The following is a 13,337-nucleotide window of genomic DNA, read 5'->3' on the forward strand; positions in this document are numbered from 1 at the left end:
GCAACCAATAAAATATCACCAGATACGCAGAGGCAAGAAACTATGACCCATAATAAGGAGAAAAATCAGTGAATAGAAACAGACCCAGAAATGACTGACATGATAGGATTAGTAGACAAAGACATTAAAACAGCAGGTTCAAGAAGGTAGAGGATACGTTGAGCATGATAAATAGAGACTTGCATGACAGAACCTAAAATTCTATACCCTGAGAAACTTCTTTCTAAAGAGAAGGAAAAAAAAACCTTGGGGCCGACCCGGTGGTGCAGTGGTTAAGTTCACACGTTCCGCTTCTCAGCGGCCGGGGGTTCGCCAGTTCAGATCCTGGGTGTGGACACAGCACCGCTTGTAAGGCATGCTGTGGCAGGCGTCCCACATATAAAGTAGAGGAAGATGGGCATGGATGTTAGCTCAGGGCCAGTATTCTTCAGCAGAAAGAGGACTGGCAGCAGTTAGTTCAGGGCTAATCTTCCTCAAGAAAAACAAACAAAAAACTTTTTGAACACACAAAAACTAAAATAATTCACCATGAGCAGACTTACACTATAAAAAAAAGTTTTAAAAAGGTCCTCCAGGCAAAAGGAAATTACCAAATACACAAAGGAATGAAGAACACCAGAGATAGCATATGTTGGTAAATACAAAATATATTTTTTATTCTTAAAAAAATTAAACATAACTGGCTATTTAAAGCAAAAATAACAACAAAGTTTTGTGGTAACGTGTAGAAGTAAAATGTATGACAACAGCAGCAGAAGGGCCAGGAAAGGGGAAATGGAAACATATTATTGCTATGTTCTTGTGCTATACATGAAGTTGTACAACATAACTTGATGGTAGAATGAGATAAGTTAAAAACACAAGTAACAAACCTTAAAGCAACTTAAATAAATAAATAAGGTATATCTAACAAGCTAACAAAGGGAATAAATTAGAAACATTAAAAAGCTCAACTGAACCAAAATAAGGTGGAAAAAGAGGAATGGGGAACAAAAAACAAATGGGAGAAATAAAAAAAAAGATGGTGGATTTAAACACAACCATATTAATAATCACATAAAATTTAAATGACCCAAATACTACCCTTAAAAGGTAAATACTGTCCAACTGAAAAAAAAAGCCCAATTATACACTGCTACAAAAAATGCACTTTACATATAGACACAAATATTGTAAAAGTAAAAAGTCAGAAAAACACATCATGCTAACATTAATCAAAAGAAAACTGAAGAAAGAAAGACAAATGGAGTGGCTACATTAATATCACACAGAGTAGATTTCACAGCAAATAACATTACCAGGCACAGTGAGCGTCATTTCATAATGATAAAGAAGTGAGTTCATTATGAGGACACAAACCTAAATGTTTATGCAACTAATAACTTAGCTTCAAAATACGGGAAACAAATACTGACAGAACTACAAGGAGAAACAGACAAATTCACAGGTATAGTCTGAAATTTTAGGGCCGGTTCTGTGGCCTAGTGGTTAAGTTCGGTGTGATCCACTTCAGTGGTCTTGGGTCACGGGTTTGGATCCTGAGCACGAACCTACACCACTCATCAGCCATGCTGTGGCAGTGACCCACATATAAAAAAGTAGTGGAGGACTGGCACAGATGTTAGCTCAAGGCTAACCTTCCTTAGCAAAAAAAAAACAAAACAAGAAATTTCAAAATCTCTCTCTCAATAATTGATATAGCAAGATGAGAGAAAATCAACAAGGACAGAAAAGATTTGAACACTAACAACAATTTGACCTAAATGATATATATATATTTTTTTCTCCCCAAAGCCCCAGTACATAGCTATATATCCTAGCTGTATGTCCTTCTAGTTCTTCTATGTGGGATGCTGCCACAGCATGGCTTAATGAGTGGGTCTGAGCCTGGGAACCCTGGGCCGCCTAAGTGGACTGCATGAACTTAATCACTACATCACCAGGCCAGCTCCTGACCTAAGTGATATTTACAGAACATTCTGCTCAACAACAGCAGATACACACTCCTTTTAAGTACACACAGAACGTTACCCAAGATAGACCATATTCAAGACCACAAAAGAAGTCTTAATAAATAGAAAAGGATCTGAATTATGCAAAGTGTATTCTCCAATCACAATGGAATGAAAATAGAAATCAGTAATGAAAGATAACTGAAAAATCCCCCACATATTTAGAAATCAAACAACACACTTCTAAATAATCACGATAAAAGAAAGTATTTCGAACTGAATAAAAATGAAATACAACATATTAAAATTTGTGGTATGCACCTAAAGTAGTACGTTGAGGGAATTCTATAGCAGTAAAGGGCTATAATAAGGAAAAAAGAAAGGTCTTGAATTATATGTTGCATTTTTGTTTACGCTCAGTTTAAAACATTTTGTAATTTCCCTTGTGAGTCTCCTTTGACCCAGGGGTTATTTAGAAATGCACTGTTTAATTTCCAAATATTTGCAGATTTCCCAAATTAAGCTCCCACCTCAAAAGACTAGAAAAAGCAAATGAAACACAAAGTAAGTTACAGAAAGGAAATACTAAAAGGAGAAATAAACGAAACAGAAGACAGGAAAACAATAAAGAAAATCAACCCAACCAAAAGTGGGTTCTTTGAGAAGATCAATTAGCCAGACTAATCAGGAAAAAAAAGAGAGAAGATGAATTACTAATATCAGGAAGGAATGAGAGAGGTGACATCACTAGATTAATACATGTTACTTTGTACTACTATACAAATATTAAAAGGATAAGTGAGTATTATGAATAGCTTTACACCAATATATTACCAATTCCTGAAAAGACACAAGCTACCAAAGCTCACTGAAGAAGAAACAGACAACTCGAATACAACTACAACTATTTAAAAAATTGAATTTATGGTTTAAAAACCTTTCCACAAAGAAAAACTCCAGGCTCAGATGGCATTCACTGGCAAATTCTACCCAGTATCTAATGAAAAAATCGTAACAATTCTACGCCACCTCTTCTAGAAAGTTGCAGAGGGAGTACTTCTCAACCTATTCTACGAGGCCAGCATTACTGAAACCCAAACCAGACAAAGATGTTACAACAAAACACAGAACAGTATCATGGATATAGATATAAAAATTATTCGCAACATTTTAACAAATCAGATCCAACAACATATACATCATAACCAAGTCAGGTTTATCCCAGGATAAAAAGTAGGAGACTTCAACATCCCTTTCGCAATAGTTGATAGAACTAACCAGAAAATCAGCAAGCATAGAGAAAACCTGAACACCATCAGCTAACTAAACATCTATAGAACATTCCACTCAACACAACAGAAAACACATTCTTTTCAAACACACATGAAACATTCTCCAGAGATCAGGCTCTAGGTAAGTAAAAAAGGGCCTCAAATTTTAAAAGACTGTAATCATACAAACTATGTTCTCCAATCCATAGTGGAATTAAATTAGAAATCAGCACTGGAAAGAAATTTGGAAAATCCACAAATATTTGGAAATTAAACAACAGTTTTCTAAATAACCCACAAGTCAAAGAGGAATCACAAGGGACATTACAAAATATTTTGAACTGAATGTAAGCAAAAACACAACATATCAAAATTTATGGAATGCAGCTAAGGCACTGCTTAGAGGGAAATTTATAGCTTTAAATACATACATTAGAAAAGAAAGATCTTAAATCAATAACCCAAGATTCCACCTTAAGAAACTAGAAAAAATAGCAAACTAAACACAAAGCAACCAAGGAAAGAAATAAAGTTTAGAGCAGAAATTAATGAAATAGAAAACAGATAAACAATAGAAAAAAATCAATAAAAGTCAAATTCATAGAGACAGAAAGTAGAATGGTGGTTGCCATGGGCCAGGGGAGGGAGAATGGGGATTTTTAATGGATACAGTTCTAATTTTGCAAGATGGAAACTGGTTGCACAACAACATGAATGTAGTCACCACTACCGAACTCAACACTTAAAAATTGGGTTAAGATAGGGGCTGGCCCCGTGGCCAAGTGGTTAAGTTCACACACTCTGCTTTGGTGGTGCAAGGTTTCACGGATTCAGATCCTGGGCGTGGACCTAGCACCACTCATCAAGCCATGTTGAGGCAGTGTCCCACATGCCACAACTAGAAGGGCCCACAACTAAAATATACAACTATGTACTGGGGGGCTTTGGGGAGAAGAAGGAAAAAAAATCTTAAAAAATAAAAATAAATAAAAAATAAATATTAAAAACAATGTTTAAGATAGTAAATTTTATGCATATTTTACCACAATTTTTAGAAATTATGCTAAATGAAGGCAGCCAGTTGCAAAGGACTACATTTTGTATGATTCTATTTAAAACTGTTAAGTAAAGGTAAATCATAGAGACAAAGCAGATTCGTAGCTGCCTGGGGCCACGAGTGGGAACAGGCACTGACTGTAAAAGCATACGAAGGATCTTTCTGGGATGACAGAAATGTTCTAAAAGTGGATTGTGGTAATGGTTGCACAACTCTATACATTTACTAAAACTAGGAATTAGATACTTAAAATGGGTGAATTTTACAAATTATAGCTCAATAAAGCTGTTTAAAAAGAAAAAAAATACACATACAAAAATAATAGAAGAAAACAGAGTAGAAAAGGCCTTGGAGTAAGGGAGGTCTTTTTAACTGACCTGAAATCCAGAAGTCATGAAGAAAAGATGGGTAAATTTAACTACCAAAACAAAATAAAAAAGCAAACAATAACCTAAAAATCCCACAACTATGCATGGCGAATTATACTGTAAGCTAAGTCACAAGACAAATGACAAACTGGGAGAAAATATTCACCACATACATAACAAATGATTGAGTTTCCTATAAAAAGCTCCTAGAAATCACTAAGAAAATAACAATCCAAAAGGAAAGTAGGCAAAGGATTTTAAACTGTTAGTTCATGGAAAATGTATTAAAATGACTCCAAAGTCACAAGAAAATATCCTCAACCAAATTCATAATAAGGGAAATACAAAGTAAAACCTGTCCTAAGATACCACTTTTCACTTATTAGAAGGGCAAAAATCTGAAATTCTGAAAACACGAAATGCTGGCAACACTAAAGGATAAAGTCACTTTCACTTTTTTATTTCTGAACAATGTAAATATATCACCTATTAAATTTCATTCAAAAGGAGGAGGAATGAGTCCATGAACTTATTTCAACTACCTTACTTGTCTTTCTCAGGCATTTGGCACTTGATTAACTCTATTATAACTCCCTTATCCCTTGGTTTCTATGTCACCTGCCTCAGACCCTCCTCCTTTCTGATGTCCCCTTAAGTATGAGTGTTCTAGGATTCCAACCTTCGCCCTTTGCTCTTCCCGTTCTGCATGCAATCTTGTCTACCTGTGGTTTCACTTACAACATACATGCTGATGACACCCAAATCTCTATCTCCATACCAGACCAATTATATCCAATTGGTAATTAGGGACTGAAAATTACGTAGACGTTACACAGACACCTTAAATTCAACATGTCCAGGGCTGAAGTCAATCTTTTTCCTCAAGTCTCTTCCTCCTTCCACATTCCCTATCTTAGTGATTAGCACCACCAACCGCCCAAGTCCTCTAGATTTTACCTCCCCAACACCTCTCACATCCACCCCACTGGCTTTCTTCCCAGGGCTATTGCCTTAATTCAGGTCTCGTCTCCTCTCACCCAGACTATTAAAATAATCCGACAATTCTACCTCTAGACTTGCATCCTCTAATTCATCTGCCCACATATAATTTTTATAAAGTGAAAATAAAACTATTGTACTGTCTGCTCAAAATTCTCTCTCCCCACCTGTAGGATAAAATCTGACCTCCTCAGTACACAAGGCCTTCCGTGATCTGGCCCCTGCTGCCCTCTCCAACCGGATTTCTTGCTCCAAGTGAGATTCCAGGCTCATAACCATAAAGATAATTTGGCTTGTAATGCAGTGTATCATAGTTTCTTAACAATGCTACTACATGGAGCAATATCTGAAGAAAATTCATAACCAATCAGAACTGAAAGTTACATGTTCTTAATAAGTCTGGATGATGAAAATAAAGGGTTAGGTACCCTGTCTTAGCAAGACAATCATCGGCTTCTAGCAATGCCAACTTAAAAGAGGCTCACTCCACGTTTTTCTGACAGTTTCCTATCCCTGAGGACCTCTGAAGCAAGGAATCCATAGAAGAACTATGCTTTGATGGCAGGGCCTACTTGAGGGTTACATCAACTCTAGATCTTTCTCTCATAATCTGGTCGCTGGGGACCCTGATTGGCCCTCCATTCCACAGAGTAAACTTGTTCACTATATTGATGATACTGGATGCTGACTAGACTTGGTGGTTGAACTTCGTGACCTAGACACCTTGGTAAAACACATACATGGCCAGAGTGTGGGGGATAAATACCACACAAGTTCTGATCCCAGTGAAAACTCTTGGGGTCCAGTCGTCCTCTTCCAAGACAAAGGACAAGTTGCTGCATCTAGTTCCTGCTACCACCAAGAAACGTAAAGCCTAGTGGGCCTCTTCAGATTTTGGAGGCAATGTATACCTTATTTGGGTGTGCTACTCCAATCTATTTATCTAGTAAACCAATTCTGGGCCAGTTTTGGGTAGGGCTCCACAACAGGTCCAAGCTGCAGTGAAACCTGTTCTATCACTTGGGCCATAAGACCTGGAAGATCTCATGGTGACTTTTTGTTTCTCAGCCTCCTAGCAAGCCACTTATATGGACCAGCTCTAGCTCACTGCTCTGTCAAATGTCATTGCCATGTGGGTGCATGTTCCTGTGGTAGCCATACCCTCTCCAAAGTGGTCTGAATCTCAGGCTGGGGAGGTGGGTTGGAGGAAGGTGTTTTCTTACTTCTTTCCTTGTTCATTCTCCCTCATCCTAGAAGGTAGTGGCTATTTTCCACATATGCTACTTCTGAACCCCTTAAGCATCCTCTTACCCGTTTTAGTAGTTAACCATCCTTTACTAGCTAAAATTCTCTACATTAAGTTTTTCCCTGTTCAATTACTGGTGTGGTTTCTCTATCTTCTGAGTGATACAAATGGCTTTTTGAGGACAATTATGGCACCAGCTGGCCACCAGCAACAATTTGTGGGGCTGGGATAACGTCTAATGCCCCCCAGTATGTGGTGTATGCTCTGAATCAGCAACCAATATACAGGGTTATTTCTTCTATAGGTAGGATCCACTAGTCTAGAATTAAAGGGTAGGAATGGGAGTGAGTCTTCTCACTATTACCCCTAATAATCCACTAACGAAATTTTTGCTTCCCATCTTCACAACTTTGGGTTCTGCTGGTTTACAAGTTTTCATTCCCAAAGAAGATACCCTTCCACCAGGGGACACAAGGGTTCCATTAAACTGGAAGTTAAGACTGCCTCCTGGCCACTTTGGGCTCCTCATGCCAGTGAACCAAAATGCAGAGAACAGGGGGTTACTTATTGGCAAAGGTGATTGATTCTGACCATCAGACAAAAATAGGGTGGTTACTACATAATGAGGGAAGTGAGTATAACTGGAATACAGAGAATCTTCTGAGGCCTCTCTTAGTACTCCCATGTCCTGTGATAAAAGCCAGTGAAAACTATAACAATCCAATTCAGGCAGGACTACTCAAGACATTAACTCTTCAGTAATGAAGGTTTGGGTCATTCCAATAGGCAAGAAACTATGACCAACTTAGGTTCTTGCTGAGGGCAGAAGGAATATGGAATAGTTAATGGAAGAAAGAATATAGCTATAACCATGTGACTAATTACAGAAACAAAGGATAGCTGCATATTAGACAGAAGCATAATTTTGCTTTTATCTTTATTTGAAAAGTCTAATATGATTAAAGGAGGGTGTATAGATACCATGTTGACAAAAAGGTAGACTATAGTAGTTTGTATTTTGCCAACTTGACTAAGCTATAACTAGGTCTCCCCAACCCTCTCCCTGTATGGGTCTGGGTTAGAGTTGGCCAAGGAGAGAAACTTGCCCAGGATCTGGAAGTTGAAAGGGAAGCAGCTGCTATTATGCTGAAGGTCACTGCTGTCAGAAGTAGTGAAAGACAGACATTAAGGGCCTGGCAAAATCCAGTTTGTCCTTGCTCTGCCCTGCTCCACATCCAGCTCTCTGGCTGACTAACAGAGACTAGATATAGCGGCAACAGCCTTCCACAGACTTCACCTACTCTCCTTTGGTGTGACTCCACTTCATCAGCCAGACATGGAATCCAGCCCCAAATTCCATGGCAAGCTTGGATTTGCCCACCCATCAAGAGCGTTTCAGAAGAGCTAGTTAGTGACATTTCTCCAGTTCTCCATCTCTCAGTTTTAGACTCTTATCCAGCTCATCCCATAATTGTGTAGGATCTTATTGCTATAATAAATCCCTTAATTCCATAATATTCACAGTGGTTCTGCTTCCTAAACTCTGACCAATAAACCACGTTTTCCAGACAAAGCTTTCTGTCCCTGTGGACATCATCTGTGTTTGGACACTACATCTCATCTCCTTTCTTGAAGTCAGAAAAGACAATTCTTTTGAAAAAAGAGTTACAGTCACAATTTCTGCTTAAGTGGAGTTTATCTTTATTGTTGTAGGCTTGTGCCATCTGGCCATGCGAATGAATAATCATGCTTGCCTTTATGTCCATAGAGAGAGTATTATGGGGGGTGGGGCGGAACTACCTAAAAAATATGAAGTATCTAGGAATAGTAACAGGTAAAAGCCTTAATCCTTACTATCGTCCTGTATTCTAGATTTTGCTCAAAGTTACAAAGGACAAAGAATGATTTCTGGATGCTCAAGAAGAATATACCCATTGATAGCAAGTGCAATTTTCAACATAATTTTACTTGTGATTTCCTTGTGTAGGTAGCGGAGACGGATGTTAGTATTTCTACACTGAAACTTGGCAACTCATTACTAAAGGCTGACACCCTGCCAGTGATAAAGATTTTCCTGATCCTAAACGAGACCAGATTAGTTTCCAACAATCACACACCTCCTATTTGCTGCATACTTACTCATATTAGGTCCAACTCTAAGAAAAATCTCCTAGGTTTCTTTGTGTTTCACTAGCGGGCCAATTCATAAATAAAAAAAGTTACCAAAGACATCCAGAATTCAATCACATACCACTAGAATAACCATTAAGGGTTAAGTGATCCTAAGAGATAGGAAGATATAAAAAGAAATAAGGATTCTGCCAAGTCCTAAGGCCTTTAGATTGAGGCAGGAAGACATACAGATAATTAAAATCCAACGAAATGCAAAATTCAATCAAGTAATATAAGAGGCCTAAGGAGGAGGTAATAAGCGAATTCTGTGAAAGTCAGATTAGTCCCATCAGGGCTCAGATGTGGATCTAGTCACATCCTGGCCAATATCCTCTGGTCATTAAGAATTTTCAGCAAGCAGAAAAGACAATCCCCAAAATCACATGTGAAAATAACATAGAAATTAACTGGGATGACACACTTATTCTCTTAGTGAGTAAACATCTTTTGACCCCAGAAAAGTTTATAATTAAGAACAAAAATGGGGGCTGGCCCCGTGGCCGAGTGGTTAAGTTCGCGCGCTCCAGCCCAGTGTTTTGTCAGTTCGAATCCTGGGCGCGGACACGGCACTGCTCATCAAACCACGCTGAGGCAGCGTTCCACATGCCACAACTAGGAGGACCCACAACTAAGAATATACAACTATGTACCAGGTGGATTTGGGGAGAAAAAGGAAAAAAATAAAATCTTAAAAAAAAAACAAAAAACAAAAATGCTTAAAGGAAATTATGTACAGTTAATATTTTTATGTTAAGGACTCTGGGCATATCTGGTATTTTAAGTATTTGTAAAACTGAAGAGAATTTGGCCTATTAAAGTAATAGGTCAGGTCTGCAATTCAAACTTAAAATATATAATCAATTTTTGTAGATTTATTATTTTAATCAGAAAGTTTACTATTAATACACAGTGTTGAAACATTTGAGGAAACTTAAGAAACCCAGGATTTATAAAGATTAAATAACTATGCAGTGATGTTTATTGAATAATTGACATTTTTAAAAAGGAAATTTTTAAAATATATAAATTAAACGTAATGGGTCTTTCTGTTTTGGTTTTTTTTTTTTTGGTGAGGAAGATTGGCCCTGAGCTAACTCCTGTGCCACTCTTCCTCTATTTTGAATGTGAGGTGCCACCACAGCATGACTTGATGAGTGGTGTGTAGGTCCACGCTCAGGATCTGAACCTGCAAACCCTGGGCCCCTGAAGCGGAGTGCACAAAATTAATCACTATGCCACCAGGCCAGCCCCTGAATATTATTTTTCTAAAATGAAAGAAAATTCTAAGTAGGCTTTTCTGTACACAAAGGGCATCTCACTGGGGATCAAAAAACTAATCAACAACCAGTGGTGTGCTGGAGTCAACATTCTAAATTTTCAGGAATTTTGCAAGCTGATTGTTAAACACAGTGTTATGAAAAATCAGTACTATTAAATTACATTAAAAACTAAGGTAAAAAATATTCTAAACTCATCAGTTCCTAGTTATTTTACTATTACCTAAGTTCTTGAAGTTATCTTTTCTATTGTATCTATAAAGTCGAAATTACAGTTGCATGCTACCACATCTCTTCCTAGTTTCACATTCAGTGATGTCATGTTAGTAGCTTCAAATCAGCCACTTGGGAGTATTTACACTACAGAAAAAGGCAAACTCTACAAATCGGGGCTTCATGGATTAAGAGAAGCCTCAAGAAAACAGTGATCTGACACTCCAGTGAAGGAGCCACACTCCAAACGGGAGAAGAAAAAGTAGTATATAACAGCTAAAAGGACTTTAGATTTCACCTAATATTCTAGGGCAGTCCACAGAGACTCAGAAAGAACACAAGGGGAGTTCTGAAGACAGTTAATTTACGTACACAAGGTTGGAACAGAACAATGTTCATAGAGACAATGATATGAAATAGGTAGGAAAAGTAAACTGGGACAAGATTGGAACGAAAAATGGAAGACTATAAAATGACTGGGACTTAGTCCAGCTGCCATTCTGAGGAGCTCAGGCTTTAACCTACGAGGCAATGAGAACTACAGAAGGTTTGAGGGCAGGAGAGACAAGATTAATCTGGCAATAGTGTACAGGATACAGCGAAGGTAGTGAAAATTTTATTTTTGAAAATTATGAAGTAGACCCCCCAAATTACATTATATATAATAAACAACAGTCTCAAGTAAGGCTTTAAAAGTCAATTAAAACTCAAAGCTCTTGGGACTGGCCCCGTGGCTGAGTGGTTAGGTTTGCGCGTTCTGCTGCGGAAGCCCAGGGTTTTACCAGTTCCAATCCCGGCGCGGACCCAGCACCGCTCATCAGGCCATACTGAGGTGGCGTCCCACGTATCACAACTAGAAGGACCCACAACTAAAATATATACAACTATGTACTGGGGAGCTTTGGGGAGAAGAAGGAAAAATAAAATCTTTTTCTTTTTTTCTTTGAGGAAGATTAGCCCTGAGCTAACTACTGCCAATCCTCCTCTTTTAGCTGAGGAAGGCTGGCCCTGAGCTAATATCAGTGCCCATCTTCCTCTGCTTTATATGTGGGACGCCTACCACAGCATGGCTTTTGCCAAGCGGTGCCATGTCTGCACCCGACATCCGAACCGGCGAACCCCAGGCCGCTGAGAAACAGAACGTGCGAACTTAACCACTGCACCACCAGGCTGGCCCCAATAAAATCTTAAAAAAGAAAAACAAAACAAAACCTCAAAGCTCAAAAGAACACATACTCTGCGATTCCACTTATATAAAACGCAAACCCTTCTATACTGACAAAAAGCCTATCAGTGGTTGCCAGGTGCTAGAGGAGCTGTGAAGCACAAGAGATCTTGTGGGTGACAGAAATGTTCCCTAGCTTGACTGTGACATCTAACTGTAGAAACCTGTCAAATGGTACAGTTTAAATGGACAGAGTTTATTGCATTCAAGTATTCCCCTAGGAACCTGATAAGAAAAAAAAGCAATTACAACTCAAACAAGTTAACCAGACATTTGATGATATGTATTCAGGCATAAATGGAAAAGTAATGCTAATGACAGCAACCTTAGAGGAGTCCTACCAAAGTTCTAGTTTCCCTCTTCTCTGATTAGCTCAGTGACTAATCACTGCCCATTTTCCCCTCAGACATGATGTCCAGGTAAAACCTCATTTCATAACTTTTCCTCACCTGTCCCCAAGCTACTCAACCCCTCCTGTCCCCTCCCAACGACCTCTGGGAGGCTGCCCCTTTTCTTCATCTGTATGGTGGGAATAACACTACCTCACAGGTGTCTTTGCCCTTCACACAGAGCAAGAGCTCACAACAGTTACGTTTTGCCTTAGTCACTTTCTACACATTTATGCTCCTTGAAGGCAGACTCTGTCTCATTATCTTTGCCTTTCTCTCACTGTACCTAACATGCAGTACGATAAATAATAGGCCCAAAATAAGTACTTCTTCAGAGAAATGTCTGTGGCACCTAGAAATTCAGATATGGATGAAAGAGACAACACTGTACAAAAAGTGACAATCTGACGTGTTATCATAAAAACAAACATTTTGTGCAACTTGAAAAGAGTGATCAATTGTGGCTGAAGGAATTAGGAAACACGTCTAAGAAGATGACACTGAGCTAGCTAAGGCCTCAAGGGGAGTAAGGGGAGGCTCCATGACTACTTCCCCAAACGCCGATTACAAATAGTGCAACACACAAGTCCGAGAGAAAAACCTTTCATAGTGACATCGGGATAATCCTTAACAGCCAAATACTGGAAAAAGGTCGGAGGTGAGCAAAACCAGGCTCTAGAGACACACCTGGTGCAGAGGACAAAAAGGGGCACCTTTTCTAACAACGGAAGGATCGCAACAGTATTCCCAGTACCCCTCGGCATGCGATCTAGAAGTTCAAGACGGAGCAGGGTTTGAAAACAAAATCAGATCTAAATCTCAAGGTCCCTGTGCCACCAAGGCTGGGCGGCACCCCCGAGGATTCTGGGGGCTGCCACCCTCGCGCCGAGCGCACTCAAGGGCAGGGGCAGCAACTGCTCCGGCTCCAGACTCAGCGGCGGTCCACGCCAGAGCCAGCAGCCGGCCGGGCCCAGCGGTGCGAGGAGGGCTGCGACCGGCTGTAAGCAGCAGAACGGCTTCCGTGGGGCCTGCGGCCGCCTCCCCGAGCATCCCAGGAGCCAGGGAGGCAGGGCGCCGCCGGAAGCCCTCGGAGTCCCCGCGGCGGGAGACGCCGGGAGCGCGCCGCCCGACCGAGCCCCAGCCGCAAGCACCCCAAGCCCCGCTCCCG

The 13,337-nt window shown here is 39.7% G+C and overlaps 1 protein-coding gene across 4 annotated transcripts in view; it reads right to left on the reverse strand.

The window, feature by feature from the left end:
* Nucleotides 1-13,337, reverse strand: part of SEC11A (SEC11 homolog A, signal peptidase complex subunit) — a 63,470-nt gene that overhangs the window by 24,110 nt on the left and 26,023 nt on the right. The gene's annotated exons all lie outside the window — the stretch shown is intronic.

The sequence above is a fragment of the Equus quagga genome, chromosome 2 (assembly GCF_021613505.1).
Source record: "Equus quagga isolate Etosha38 chromosome 2, UCLA_HA_Equagga_1.0, whole genome shotgun sequence".
Lineage (NCBI taxonomy): Eukaryota > Metazoa > Chordata > Mammalia > Perissodactyla > Equidae > Equus > Equus quagga.